At 41.6% G+C, this 16,210-nt stretch overlaps 2 long non-coding RNA genes across 2 annotated transcripts; one reads left to right on the top strand and one right to left on the bottom strand.

The window, feature by feature from the left end:
- Positions 1–2,923: 2,923 nt before the first annotated feature.
- On the top strand, positions 2,924–9,262 carry LOC135498140 (uncharacterized). Its single transcript, XR_010449011.1, has 3 exons — positions 2,924–3,062; positions 3,519–3,688; positions 7,154–9,262. It is a non-coding gene; the product is annotated as an uncharacterized LOC135498140 (long non-coding RNA).
- A 1,822-nt stretch (positions 9,263–11,084) lies between these two features.
- On the bottom strand, positions 11,085–12,639 carry LOC135497864 (uncharacterized). Its single transcript, XR_010448965.1, has 3 exons — positions 12,297–12,639; positions 11,844–11,905; positions 11,085–11,214 (listed from the first exon to the last, which is right to left on the bottom strand). It is a non-coding gene; the product is annotated as an uncharacterized LOC135497864 (long non-coding RNA).
- Between the last annotated feature and the right edge of the window lie 3,571 nt (positions 12,640–16,210).

The following is a 16,210-nucleotide window of genomic DNA, read 5'->3' as shown; positions in this document are numbered from 1 at the left end:
TCTCCCCCCCCCCCTCCCCATCGGTACCCATGGACCAAGTAGAGGGTCTTGGAGGAGGTGTACGAATTACTACAGACCGTCACTCGCTTTTGGAGAGAATATGCATCTCTTTTGAAAAGCCTGCTCCTAGCTTGACACAATCAACACCACCAGTCACAACCAGTCTCTATTATAAAGACTGGTCCTAGCTTGTGTCCCTGGACACAGTCATCAGTTCAAGTCACATCCAGTGTCCATTTTAAAGACTGGTCCTAGCTTGTGTCCTAGGACACAATCAACACATCTAGTCACAACCAGTCTCTATTATAAAGACTGGTCCTAGCTTGTGTCCCTGGACACAGTCATCAGCTCAAGTCACATCCAGTGTCCATTTTAAAGACTGGTCCTAGCTTGTGTCCTAGGACACAATCAACACATCTAGTCACAACCAGTCTCTATTATAAAGACTGGTCCTAGCTTGTGTCGAAGGACACAATCAATACCTCTAGTCACATCATCCAGTCTCCATTATAAAGACTGGTCCTAGCTTGTGTCCCAGGACACAATCATCAGTTCCAGTCACATCCAGTCTGCCTTATAAAGGCTGGTCCTGGCTCATGTCTCTGGACACAAGCAACACCTCTAGCCACAGCCAGTCTCCCTTCTAAAGATTGGTCCTAGCTTGTGTCCCAGGACACAATCAACACCTCTAGTCACAACCAGTCTCCATTATAAAGACTGGTCCTAGCTAGAACCAGAACATTTTTCCTCCTTTTGCCTCTGTGCTCCAAAGATGTGAAAAAAGAACGTACTTTTAAACTGCAATTGATTGGCAAATAGTCCACACATAGGGGGTTGATTTTGAGGGAAAAAAGATATATCCTTTTCATAAGGCAGAAATTTTGCAAAAATAAAATATTCCCACGGTCAGAGCCAAATGGGATGAGCCCGTTTGGCTACGCGTATGTAGTCAAGCACTCCATCTTACAGACAACGTCTGTGTAGAATGGGTAGGAACGTAACCTGGCATTGCTTATAATGCAGTTGCCTTTCGGTGGACCTCGTCTCATCTTAATGAAACAGAAGTATTGATTGAAAGCTGACAAATTCACCCATTTAATGCAGCAAGATCGACTGCAAACATAGCGATTGGCTCATTTCTGATGAATGTATCGGTAATGCAGAATTGTTAACTTCTGATAGGACAATTCTCCTCCAGTTAGTTACGCTTGCGCATTGATAGCTAATAACGTTTTGCGCCTGCCTAACCGGATACAAAATCTGGGAATTTTGTTCGAACTTCCGCCGACCTTCCGAACTTCCGCTGATTTAAAGTCCTCAAAGGAGTATGCAACAACAAGATGGCTGCTGTAAAAAAATCGCATAAACGTGATGAGATTTCCGTTGAACAGCAGAATAATACATGACTATGTCAGTTGAATGAATTAGCACAGGACTCGACATGCCTTCGTAGTCGTACTTCGTTCTTTCGTGAGGCTTGCTAAACCTGCCTATTGAATCATTTCAATTCGATTTTAAAACCTGAAACTGACCACATGTTAAGATGGCTTCGGACACAATACCATGAAGTGAAATATGAACACATGAAGTGTTATTACGCAAAAGGCCTTGTCATCCCATCAATCAACCAACCAATGGCTGGTCATGGCCAGGGTCACATGACCTGATGACGTCGGCCGCCCGCGTGTCACCAAGGAATATTCCATCAAGGAGAGCGGCCATGAATTTACACACGTGGAACGAATTTTTCGATTTGTTACGGACTCGACCGAAAATAGCACTTTATTCAGGTATGTTCTTATAAACTAAATATCACGTTTTATGAAGTAATCTTAAAAGTCCGCCATAGTTTATTTTGACAAAGAAATATTCGTTAAAAATGTATGTATCTTAGAAGCTAATGGCTGACAGTATGGGTGTTGCGAGTTGCGTACCCATTATAGGGCCTACTAACATCGTGACCAGCCGAAGAAAGCAAAATGGACTTGCTTTTTTTTAGAATCACCTTCTTCCCATATCTTCTGAATTTAATAAGAAGGAGAATGCTAATTAGCGCATTACTAAATACCAATCGAATATCAGTATTTGAATTGTCGTTCTGAAAGATTCTTGCAACGACAAGAAAATGGCCGAGACCAGGAGGCCTTGCGTGTAGCTCTCGGTCGGGTCAAAGACCCCAAACGGTTTGAATCGGAACAGTCGGAGGTGATCCCTCGGCGCCAAATCCAACCTAAATATCGGCACAACGAATCTCATAACACGCGGCCGGTGTAGAAGTAGAAAATGTCCCCCTGGAAAAAGTGTCCTCTGCATTGTTGTATTCTGAGCGATTATGGTATGGTTCTATAGAGGCTATGACTAAGAGACAGAATTCCATAACAGAATCCTTTGTTCCCAAGATATTCTATCCAACATGTAGGACACTTCAAACTTCTATCAGCGAATGCGACCACGTGAACTTTGATTGGTGCGGGTTTGTTACGGCTTCCTCCGACCGGTGCAATGTCAACTATTTTAGTAGTGTAGAATCGGGCCTATTAGTCATAACAGAAAACAAATTGTATTGAGGACTTTGCCTCAAGTGTTGGATAACCCCTCACCACACAAGACGGCCACTGAATAATAGATGTGGTCAGCGACTCTGGAAGTGGATGGATTTTGACATCAAACATTTGGATAAAGATACGCCCGCCCCCTTTTTGGGGCGGAGAGCCATACTTTTTGAGGGTGCCTCTCCACAAGAAGCAAATAATTTTAGCCCTCAGATGCAAGGAAAACGTATTCTCACATAAATTTTACAAATCACCCCTTCGTTGCTCTCTGATAGGTAAAGCTGCCTATGCAAATCATCAATCAACTGAACTTTTTTTGATTTTTATAATTTCAGTCATGAACTTATGTTACCTCGGTCCATGATGTACGAGATTTTAGCCACCGTCCTACCTTGGTCCATGGTGTACGGAATTTCCGCTCATGCTTTTTAAACACTGGTGGCATCCTTGATGATGTTGATTTCATCCAGACCATGGCGGAGAAAGTCCAAGGCAAGGACTGTGTTTATGGTAAGCAAAATACTGCCAGTGTATAAATAGAAATAAGGGGTTCACACTGTGACGGCTCATCAGGCGATCATGCAAACCTATCCTGCCAACTATATTTTAGTATTCTCAAAGCATTGGCATTTGTAACCATCGTTGTCAAGGAAGTCAAATTTGAACGGGGGAGAGCAAGGACCGATCGAAGACCGGGAGAGTGATATTTTGGTAAATTGTGACCGCTTTACCTCATGGTCGGCGATACCACTTTTTCAAATAACTTACCATATCTCAAACGCTCTCACAAAGTGGGCCGTAGCACGGTGATCAATGCAAGAGGAGGTAGCGTGGTGACCTTATGCCACGTGATTCCTTGCAAATTGTTGTTATATCACATGCATTGGGAAGATTTGCTGACGTCATCGCAGTCCCCTCCGGGTCAACAATCCTGATATCTTACGAGTGTGTCATTTTTAATTTCAGTTTTCGCACGCTTGCTCTTTTGACGATTGGTCCGATAACGAATGGAATGCCTGTACTCCTCAATGGAATCTGTCGAACGCCAGTGATGATCGGGAATGGGCGTCCCTCCTGTTGGTCGATTCCTCCAAAACCTGGGAAATGATTCAAAGCAGTGGGCACAATACTGAATGGTGAGTAACCCATTGATCTCCATTAGACTGAACCTCCATTTGGAAAATGCAATGCTGGTGTAGCAGTAGGAATGGTCCCCTGGAAAAGAGTCCGGCCCTATATATCATGAATGATTAAAGTACTTGGTTCTGAAGAGGCCGTGACCGTCAATAGCTCAGAGATTAAAGAACATGATATAACTCTTCGTTCTATGGACATTCTATCCTAGGACATTTCAAACCGTTACACCGATGTTGCATTTCTTACTGTCCCCCTGGTAAAAATGTCTGTCCCTATGGTGACAAATAAGATTGGAAGAAGTTTGTTTTGGCACTGACCAGTCATGCGTTTCACCTTGAACAAAGGATCGCCGTGTCTCTTGTCATTGTCCGAAGTCGGCCAAGGCCTTCTGACGTGTTGGGTACGTAGGCCTTCATGTACCAATGACAATGCGGAATAAGAATCGTCGTTTCCAAGGCTTGTAGGGTATCAGGCCTTTGTCAGAGTTGTCATTTTCACACTGTACATGTATAATGTCAAAAATATGATCATCTGTCAGAATCTTTATATCCCAGCCTCACTTTATATCAGTCCCTTGTGAGACTATGTATCTATGGGGAGTACAGTATATCAGTCCCTTGTCAGAATCTTTAATCTCCAAGGCTCACTGTATATTAGTCTTCTGTGAGAATCTTCATCTCCAAGTCTTATAGTATATCACCCCCTTGTAAAAATCATTATCTTAAAGGCCTACAGTATACCAGTCCCTTGCGAGAAACTACATCTCCAAGGTTCACAGGATATATCAGTCCCTTGTCAGTATCTTCATCTCAATGGGTTACAGTATATCAGTCACCTGTGAGATTCTTCATCTCCAAGGCTTACAGTGTATCAGTCCCTTGTGGGAATCTTCATCTCCTATAGGCATGCATGCAGTATATCAGTCCCTTGTGAGTATCTTCATCTCAATGGGTTACAATATATCAGTCACCATGAGAATCTTCATCTCTAAGGCTTACCGTATATCAGTCACCTGTGAGAATCTTCATCTCCAAGGCTGACAGTATATCAGTTCCGTGTCAGAATCTTCATCTCCAAGGCTTACAGTATATCAGTCTCGTGTCAGAATCTTCATCTCAATGGGTTACAGTGTAATCGAAAATGCAGAAATATCCAATATTTTAATCGGTACAGGTGCTTTGATTTGGGACTGCGGGTTCGAGATTTTCTTGGCCGCCCTCTATTGTATAAAGCATTGGCTCGTAGAATTGTGCGTGTCATATTCATTTCTCATAACATCTTCTTCACCAACAGTCTGTGTTGTAACTGATATACTTCAGTAGGCCTTGGAGATCAAGATTTTCACAAGGGGGTGATGTACTACAAGAGAAATGCAATACCAGTGTAGCAGTAGGAATGGTCCCTCTGGAAAAGAGTCCTGACCTTTATATCATGAATGATTATAGTACAAGGTTCTAAAGAGGCAGTGACCGTCACTAGCTCAGAGATTAAAGCACATAATATAATTTTTCGTTCCACGGACATTCTATCCTAGGACATTTTAAACCTTTACACCGGTGTTGCATTTCTAACTGACCCCCCTGGTAAACATATATCTATCCCTTTTGTATGGTGACAATATATAGTCCTCCAGTGATCGGTCATGACATTCACTACAAGGTACGTCTCGCTGATAGGCCCCCTACTAACACTTGTGTCTTTAAACATGTTGTAAGTGACAATTACATTGGTCACGAGAATTTTCGGTGTTAAGGTAATAGACTGTTTGCAAAAGTCCCTATTATCACCATTTCCGCAAGCAATTGAATTTTACCAAGCAACAATACCTAGACTTCTTCAAACAATCTACTTGATGTAGTTTGTGTCTTCCAATTTCCAAGTCAATTTGAAGGATTTTGATATATGGTAACTTGATATAAAACTGATCTTTGTGTCATTGTACCTCCTGCTGCCTTAATTATTTTGATGATATCAGTCCCTTGTGAGTATCTTCATCTTAATGGGTTACAGTATATCAGTCACCTGCGAGAATCTTCATCTCCAAGGCTTACAGTATATCAGTCCCTTGTGGGAATCTTTATCTCCTAGGTTTACAGTATATCAGTCCCTTATAGGAATCTTAATCTCCTTGGCTTCCATGCAGTATATCAGTCCCTTGTGAGTATCTTCATCTCAATGGGTTGCAGTGTATAAGACACCTGTGAGAATCTTCATCTCCAATGCTTCTCCATGCAGTATATCAGTCCCTTGTGAGTACGAGAATCGTCCGTGTTAATGTATTTATAGACTGTTTACAAAAGTCCCTATTATCACCATTTCCACAGGCAATTGAAGTTTACCACGAATTAGAAGCAACAATACTTCGACTTATTCAACAATCTACTTGATGTAGTATGCGTCTCCAAATTTCAAAGAAATTTTGAAAGATGTTGATTATGGTAAATTGATATAAAACTGATCTTTGTGTCACTGCTGTACCATCTGCTGCCTGTTGAATACGTAAATATTTTGATGATATCAGTCCCTTGTGAGCGTCGTCCGCTCAATGGGTTATAGTATATCAGTCACCTGTGAGCTTCATCTCCTAGGCTAACAGTATATCAGTACCCTATGGGAATATTCGTTTTCTAGGTTTGCATGCAGTATATCAGTCCCTTGTGAGTATCTTCATCTCAATGGGTTACCGTAGGCCTATATCAGTCACCAGTGAGAATCGTCGTCTCCAAGGCTTACAGTATGTCAGTCCCCAATGGGATTCTTCATCTCCTATAGGTTTGCATGCAGTATATCAGTCCCTTGTGAGTATCTTCATCTCAATGGGTTACAGTATATCAGTCACCTGTGAGAATCTTTATCTCCAGGGCTTACAGTATATCAGTCACTTATGGGAATCTTTATCTCCTATAGGCTTACAGTATATCAGTCACTTATGGGAATCTTTATCTCAGGCTTACAGTATATCAGTCCCGTGTCAAAATCGTCATCTCAATGGCTTACAGTGTAATCAGAAAATGCAAAAATGTCAACATTTTAATCGGTACAGGTGCTTTGATTTGGGACTGCGGGTTCGAGTTTTTCTGGGCCGCCCTCTATTGTATAAAGCATTGGATCAGAGAATTGATTTCTCATGACACCTTCTTCAGTAACTGTCTGTGTTCTAACAGGTCAAGGGATGCTGAAGAGGACGCCGTATGACAAGGTGCCCTGAAAGCATTCGCACACTTCTACTGTATTCTCAGCGATTTCACCTTCCACTCTTCATCATCCACAGGCATTTGAGATTGGCCAACGCTTAGCTGCCTCACTGCTGGTATTGAAGATGAGCAATGCCTGTGGAATTTGTGGTAATCGCGGGAAGAGGCTCAAGTGTGCAATTACCTTCTAGGATGAACTCTGCAATTTCTCTTAATCTTGTTATCAATTTCTGCAAAATTCTCAAAATTCCATGATATTCTATTTTCCAGATGATATGGCTCCTGACACGAAATCACCCGAGCACAATCTGGCACCAGACGCACAACTGCGCTCCTGTGGACGAGATTCGGGAGAAACCAAGGTGAAATCGCCGCCGTCGATTAGGTCGGAGTACCACGAATCATGCTAAAGGCAAGACAATACATTGTATACACTTGTAAATCTTCTTGTCAAACACCAGTTACACCTGTAATAGTTATGCTGAACTTTTTCAATGTTGCTCAGCGTCTTTTAGAGTAAGCCCAGAGCAGCCCTTTTCCTAATGATGCTGCCTTACGCCATGGAGGTATTATTACTTAATAATACCTCCGTGCTTACGCCAATTTGAAATTCCGCGTCAAAGACTCGATGAATTCTTCATCTGAAGTGGGTCATCAATAAGCGCAGAGAGCTGCATTAACGTGACAAGTGTAACGTTGTTTGTTCTCATGCATAACCTGATAATCAACATTGTCACATGAAATTGTGGTAATTTAAACACAAACGCTTGGCAAAAAAGAAAAAAAGCAATGGTACTTTAAAGCACAAAACATTTAGAAGGATGGATTTTTGCACACTATTGTACTGAATAACTGGCAGATTTCAGAAGCGAGAGTGGATGAAATGTAATCTTTGTTGAAGTTTTCAATCAGTTTGGTGCCTTAGCTTCAAATTGTGATTATCAGGTTCTGTATGGGTCATTGATTTGTTGCTTTCGGACAAGTTCAAGAATCGCGACATCTCAATTTTGAATTTTTACTAATTCTGGCTTTCGATAAAAAATTCTGAATATTTGATGTTATTTTTATCAAACCATATTTGAAAAAAAATTCATTGAAAAGGTTTTAACAAAACGAAAAATACAAACATTGAACAGTTTCTGCAGGAAACCGGACATTCTTTTTGGTTTACCTTCCTTCAGCTAATTTGTTTAGACTTTCTTTAAAGGCTCTTCCCTAATAAAAATGCTTGAGACGTTATGTTAAAATTCCGAATCATAAAAAAAGTGTTCGGACAGGATTCGAACCCAAGTCCTCCAGGTCAAAAGTCCGACGCTCTAACCACTAGACCACCAAAACACCCTCTGATCTGGCTGGTTTATTAGAGAGTCACTGAAAATAATAGGCACTTCTTTGTTGGCGAACGTTCACGTAGTCGTTGTTCAATTGATTATACCTATTACGGGCCACAGTGCAATCCTGTGTGCAAGTACAATAGATGTGTTGTGTCCCGTAATCTGTACATTCAATTGAATGACGGTCGTCGTTCCTCGAACAATGATAGGCCAAGAGAATGGATTGCATTGGGATAATGATTTGTAAAATTTGTTTTGAAATTCAAATCGACCAAGTTCACCCTTTAATTTAGAAATTCTGACTGGATCGGGAAAAGGGGAATATTTCTGATACACCTTATACTGATATACATTGTATTATGTGAATGCCATATCTTCTGTAGTGAACAACTCTAGGCTTAAATGGGACTAAAAGGCAGGACCAATGGGGTCTTTTTTTACCTCTTTGTGACAAGCATTCACAATTACATGGAGTGGGATAGCTTAGTCTGGTTATGTATTCCATATTCCTCGTGCCAGACTGATACTGCCCCCAAACGAGACTTGCTCCTGCCTATAGCCTCCCCTTAAACTGCTGCTGTACGAAGCTGTTTCTTTAGAATATCAATATGAATTCTCGCCGCCATACGATATATGTCCATCATGAAAATTCAATCACTTTCTAGAGTGTCCTTAAGAAACAATTTCTTAGAGTTGGGCAGCAATACATTGTGCAACATTGGATTTAAATGGATTAAACTGATTCAGACTATGTAAGAAATACTCTAATCTCACTTCTATAAGACCATCTTATCGATCGTTATTATCAATTTTTCAGTGCCGGCTACCCGGTGTTCGGTATGGCTGAATCATGGGGGGAGGTGCTAGTGTAGACCTCCCCAGAAAAACTAAAGCTTAAAAATGCCTTTCTACCATTTTGATTGGGAGATTGTGTTGAAATATGTAAATAATGGTCTTATACATGTGATTTTACAGCATTACGCCTCATAATGCATCTGTGAAACGCAGAAATTTATAACAATGTATGTAATATATGATTGCGTAGAAAGAGTAGTAATAAAATGTTATGTTTAAAGTTTCGTCTTCTATTTGGTTTCTTCACTTTGACGCGTTGCCTTCACTTCGATCTTTGAAGATAGCAAAGGCAATCAATAAAGCTGAAGTAGTCAAATCGAGGGTCTTATGCAGGAAAGTGCACTTTACCGAGTTTTGAGATAATGAGGTTTACAGTTGAATATTACTGTAAAAACTCAATATAGCCCATTTTGCCACCAGATGAATTATCCCTGTCCCACCCCCATGATAAGAATGTTTTCGGTAAAAGTGCACTTGTATCTTTCTGCATGAAAGTTGGTGACACACGAGCGCATCAAAATGTCATGAGTGCAGAAGCACGTCGTTTTACGCTTTAGTCTGTCATCGGCTAAAAGGCTTACCTCCACATAGGCATTTCACGCGGTGAATATTCCACAGAGTCTTTAATTCTCCGTTGGCAACGCTCAACGTGAAATAGCAAAGACTGTATGTGATATATGCCACGTGAAACGCTTATGTGGTGATAGACCTTACAGGTTTGTCACAAGTACTACAAAACTGAAATCTACCACTTGTCAAAACATACAGAATGCTGCAAATAGCTTGACATGAAGTGAAACCTTCGAGATATCCAATTTATCAATAATAAGAGTGTTTTGGACGACACATTTTAGATCCTCCAAGATTTCAGTATTTCAAGTTTTGTTGTACATCTGGCAAATCTGAAGACCCTCGATATATGACTTGTTATTCGTGGCAAAATTTGATAGTTATTACCATTCAGTGTTTATATTCCTGTTCAATGATTGATACTTTTGTTTTCAAGGTTTTTATCATGTGCGATACAAAGATTGTGGTAATGTTATCACATTATCTTTGGTAGACCTGTCGTGCAACTCGTGATATTATGCCATGTGTATGCTGTAAGATATTTATATGCTGTGCAGAATTATCCATGTTGACGTTACTTCCGTTGAATGGTTGGCAAAAGGTGAACAAGGTCTTTGAAACTGCCTTGCTAGGTTGTTTCAAAGTTGCTATTTTCGATCCTTTCAACTATTTAACGGTTGTAACATCACACATAAACACTTCTGTCCGACATATAAAATATTCTTTACACTGTACTTGGGCATGATAACACGAACTGCACATAAAGTCTTCCGAAGCTATGTGGAAACCTCACTCATAATCTTCAATTGTATCGCACATAATAGAAACTTTGAATTCAAATGTATCAATTGAACATGAAATGAACATTGAATGCAATAACTATTGAACTTTGCAACGAATAACAAGTCATAATGACTTCTTCAACCTTCTAAAGGACAAGGACAACCTCGGATCAACGGATTTTTTCCAAAAAAAGGGGACCCTCAGAATATAGGCTATCTCCAAAATCGTCGAAAAAAAAATCGTGCGTGACCTCGCTCCGTAACTTTTTAGAAGAAAAAAGTTACGAGGGGAGGTCACGCACGATTTTTTTTTCGAGTTTTGTGGACTTAGCGTATTTTTCAGAAAAAATCACAGAAAAAAAGATACGGACTGGAGTCACGCTCAAATATTTTTTGAACTTTTGTGGACTTAGTAAATTTTTCAAGAATTTTTTAAGGAATAAAGAAAACTTTCAAAGAAATGAAAAGTTTTTGTATTCAAAACAATTGAGGATGCCACGGAAGAAGTTTCATACTGAAACACCGGAGGAGAAAAATCTTTTCAATTCAATTAAAAAGATCAAGAAAAACATTTCAGAAAGCTGAGGACTGATTGTGCGCTCCCATCGTAACTCTGCGGACAATAAAAAGTAAGCTTGTATTAGAATTAATAACTTTAATTAGTTCAAAAGATCATACAGATTAAATGAAGTTACAGATAAACGGAAGAACTGAAGTCGAGTCGCCATCGTATGGAGAAAAGCTGCGGAGAATGGGCTGGATAGAGCACGTGAACAAGTTCTTTGTCGTCCTAAAAAGATACAAAGAGAGACAATGTTTGATTATAAAAAAATATCATAAGTAATATTCAGTACAGATTAGAGATGTGGCAAATGTATATGCTTACGCCACACACGATCGTCAAAATCGAATCAAAGACGTCATCATGGCTTATTCGTCAAAAAGAGTTTATACTCTGAGACGAAGGGAGAATTTTTTTCGATTGTGACCCTATATTTCGTCGCCATGTGAACATGCTTTTGAGCACAACACATTTCGTGGTGGGGTGAAGGGTATTATCAATGATCTAATCTTTCCAACAGTTTGCGAAAATACTTTTCGGCCATTTTGAAAAGCCCCTTCACAGGCGACTGGAGTTTACCATGACGTAAAAGTCATGTTTTAAAATCAAATGATCCCCAAGATTATTCAAGATATCATGAACATTAGAAGACAGGACAACTTCAAGTTAATTGCTTGAATGAGTGTGCTTGTTGTTGAATGAGTGTATCTGTTGTTACTTTGATGTCATGGTAAACTCCAGTGGTCCAAGATTCAACTATAAAATTCGATGATTCAACCTCAAATGTACGAGTTTCACAATTCAACTATAAACGTTTTAACTACAGTTCACCTATATGACCTTGATAGTTTACTTACAATTATTTTCCTAGTTGAAATGAGAAGCGGCAGTCTCTGTAGGACATCAGGATGCGGGAGCTCTGCAAATGAAGAAAAGGATATGTAGATAAGCATTTACATGTATGTTTAATTTGGGGACACTATCATGGTAATTCATGTACTTCTTGAAAACTACACCAGACAGCATCTCGTGGCGGGGGGAGGGGGGGCGGGCGTAAAAGACACGTCCTGTCAAAAGAAATATCATAATATAGTGTAGCTGGTGGTCTTGCAAGGGTAGGGCCTGCGCCGGCCAAGGGATAGCAACTCCATGGTGTTGTGTCCGCATCGCAGTTCAAATATTGACACTCAAACAAACTTCCATTTCTGCTCAAGAGGCGAACTCCAAACCCAACAAAAATCGCAAATATCGCGGCAATTACACCCAGTTTAGACGAACAACCTGCACATTGATATGGCCTAAATACTCACCATCGATTCTATGATGTTGTTTCTGTTGAACTATGAATTTTCGTCAAGTAAATTGAGATTTTGGTGGACGCTTTCACAGACACGTTTTCAAGATGGCAGAGGCGGCCACGTGGATCTTGCCTCTCCGGCGTGATTGCGAGACTCGTCATTCTTTGACGAAGTCGTAATCATGTTATGTAATACAGGCGGTACCTCTAAAGCGAAAGAAAAGGTTACGAGAAATAGGCCTGCACTGACAAATGGTCCGCCAGACCTTCTTTGTGGACCAGCTTTATGAAACTTTTTGTCCCCATTCATTCCATCCTTGGTCTGTTTCTCTTTTCACGGTACTCAGACGAACGTGAAAGTGACACAAGCCGGTGTTATGACTTTCATGTTCCTATATTCATCAGTGTCCCCTTTTATAATACGATGAACGTCCATATAGCGTTTGACTTGAGGAAAAAGGAGGAGAGAAAACAGAGACAGCATATTAAACTGTCTCTCATGCGTTTCTTATGTACAATTATGAAGATCTAAACACCGGACGCAATGGTACCTGCTTCGGCCCCCTCCCCTCCCCACGGAGTCAGTATGAATACATGTAGAATGACGAAATCGCACGGCCTCGGGAGTGCAACACAAAAACCTTGGAAGAAGACAAGGATGCCCGGGCGTGGAAGTAGGGGATTTGGCGGAGGACACCAGACCCCCGTCCTTGTTTAAAAGAATCACCCATGGTCTACCTTCCTCACGATGTGCAACGGCCGGTGTAGACGTTTAAATTGTCCTCGGATAGAATGTCCGGAGAACAAAGGATTCTATTATTCACTTAAATCTCTGCGCTATTGGCTCATGAACCGAACACCACAATCCGTCAGAATACAATAACAGTGTCGGTCAGTGAAGAAGTTTTAATTGTCCTGGGATAGAATGTCCGGGAACAAATGGTACTTCGGATGCCTCGTAAAAGTTCACATCCTCAGAGTGTCTCTCGGTTACCACACCTTCAAAACGAATGTCACCAAGTCCGATGCAGACGAATCAAGGACCAGTCCTTATTCTGCATGTCACAACCACGGTCTTCCAGATGTCCCATACACCTCAAACCGTTGCAGTTATACCCAGTTCAACTACAGATATTTGGTGAAGCTGATGAAAAAAGCGTTGCCTCCCGAGCGAACACAGACTGGTCAGTCAACAATTATATCATGTGAAGACACTCTTTTGGAGTCGCCTTTCTGATGGCGACAGCCTGGTTAGATTCCACTGTGTCCTCTTGTAAAGCTACTGAGCAAAGCGTCACCTCCCTGGCGAGGACAGGCCGGTCAGTCCACAGCTGTTGCGTTATGTAGCAAGACAGTATTTTACGTTGAGTCTTCTCTCAAATGAAGACAGCCTGCTGGTCAGATTCAATTGTGTTGACTGATTGTGACTGTGACCCCATGTTCGAATATGTGGTTGTGACAGTCACAATATGCTCTTACTGGTTATGATAGTCGCAACATGTTCTGTCGCACAGGGACAACAGCTTGACTGGTTGTGAGAGTCACACCGTCCATGTTTCAGTGCGGTTGTGACAGCGTCACCTTTTTTCATCGAGTTGGTTGTGTCACCACCTCTTAACTGTACTGGACAGTTATCAGTGCAAACGAAAACTCTTCTATGGGTCTTATTGCTGAGCGACTAATAAAACAACACCACTGCGTCTTTCTATGGATGGGACACCCTTTAGATTCTAGTAAAAGGGGGGGGAAAAGCATGTCAGAACACCTTCTCAGAATATTTTGATCACGCGGCACCTTGACGCGAAGTGCAGTCTGCGCCGCGCTCTATCAACTCGTGGCACTTTGATAACTTACCAGAATAAATGCACACTTTACTGAAATATTTTGAAAACTTTCTCCAAAAATGTGCTCGCGTTTTGGCTGCCATTTTATTTCCCATCATCACATCCTTTAACCCTGCTTCTTGTTGGATGTAAACAACTTGTCGCAATGCGGGTATCAATAACTACTAACTCGATTCGATTTCGTTCGGGAGCCATGGGATGCGGGTGTGCTTCATTTCGTGCATTAGGCAGGTTTCGAAAGCCTTATGAAGAACTACGAACGAGGATCTAAGTAATCATAAGATGTAGGGGTACATGTAGTTTGAATATTGACGTTTTTTTAAAAAGAAAACAACCTGATCCAGCCTACAACTAGGTCCTAGCTTGTGTACCTGGACACAATCAACACCTCTAGTCACATCCATTCTTCATTATAAAGATTGGTCCTAGCTTGTGTACCTGGACACAATCAACACCTCTAGTCACATTCAGTCTCCATTATAACGACTGATACTAGCTTATCTCCCTGGACACAGTCAACACCTTCGGTCACATCTAGTCTCCATTATACAGACTGGTCCTAGATTGTGTCCCAGGACACAGTCATCAGCTCCAGTCACATTCAATCTCCATTATAAAGATTGGTCCTAGCTTGTGTACCTTGACACAATCAACACCTCTAGTCACATCCAGTCTCCATTATAACGACTGGTCCTAGCTTGTGTCCCTGGACACAGTCAACACCTCCAGTCACATCCAGTCTTCATTATAAAGACTGGTCCTAGTTAGTGTCTCTGGACACAGTCAACACCTCTAGTCACAGCCAGTCTCCATTATAAAAACTGGTCCTTGCTTGTGTCCCTGGACACAATCAACACCTCCAGTCACATCCAGTCTCCATTATAAAGACTGGTCCTAGCTAGTGTCTCTGGACACAGTCAACACCTCCAGTCACATCCAGTCTCCATTATAAAGACTGGTCCTAGCTAGTGTCTCTGGACACAGTCAACACCTCCAGTCACATCCAGTCTCTATGATAAAGACTGGTCCTAGCTTGTCTCTCTGGACACAGTCAACACCACCAGTCTATCTTATAAAGACTGGTCCTGGCTTGTGTCTCTGGACACAGTCAACACCTCTAGTCTTAGCCAGTCTCCCTTATAAAGACAGGTCCTAGCTTGTCTCTGTAGACACAGTCAACACCTCCAGTCACAGCCAGTCTATCTTATAAAGACTGGTCCTAGCTTGTGTCTCTGGACACAGTCAACACCTCCAGTCACAGCCAGTCTCCCTTATAAAGACTGATCCTAGCTTGTGTGCCAGGACACAATCAACACCTCTAGTCACAGCCAGTCTCCCTTATAAAGACTGGTCCTAGCTTGTCTCTCTAGACACAGTCAACACCATCAGTCTCCCTTATAAAGACTGATCCTAGCTTGTTTCCCTGGACACAATCAACACCCCCAGTCACATCCAGTCTCTATGATAAAGACTGGTCCTAGCTTGTCTCTCTGGACACATTCAACACCACCAGTCTATCTTATAAAGACTGGTCCTGGCTTGTGTCCCTGGACACAGTCAACACAGTCCTCTAGTCTTAACCAATCTCCCTTATAAAGACTGGTCCTAGCTTGTGTCTCTGGACACAGTCAACACCTCTAGTCTTAGCCAGTCTCCCTTCTAAAGACTGGTCCTAGAGTGTGTCTCTGGACACAATCGACACCTCTAGTCTTAGTCAGTCTCTCTTATAAAGACTGGTCCTAGCTTGTGTCCTTGGACACAGTCATCAGCTCGAGTCACATCCAGTCTCCATTATAAAGACTGGCCCTAGCTTGTCTCTCTAGACACAATCAACACCACCAGTCTCCCTTATAGAGACCAATCATAGCTTGTGTCTCTGGACACAGTCAACACCTCTAACACCTCTAGTCTTAGCCAGTCTCCCTTATAAAGACTGGTCCTAGCTTGTCTCCGTAGACACAGTCAACACCTCCAGTCACAGCCAGTCTACCTTATAAAGACTGGTCCTAGCTTGTGTCCCTGGCCACAATCAACACCTCCAGTCACATCCAGTCTCCCTTATAAAGACTGATCCTAGCTTGTG

Source organism: Lineus longissimus, chromosome 13, assembly GCF_910592395.1.
Source record: "Lineus longissimus chromosome 13, tnLinLong1.2, whole genome shotgun sequence".
NCBI lineage: Eukaryota > Metazoa > Nemertea > Pilidiophora > Heteronemertea > Lineidae > Lineus > Lineus longissimus.
The sequence above is the reverse complement of the archived record's forward strand: the minus strand, read 5'-3'. Positions and strand labels throughout refer to the sequence as shown.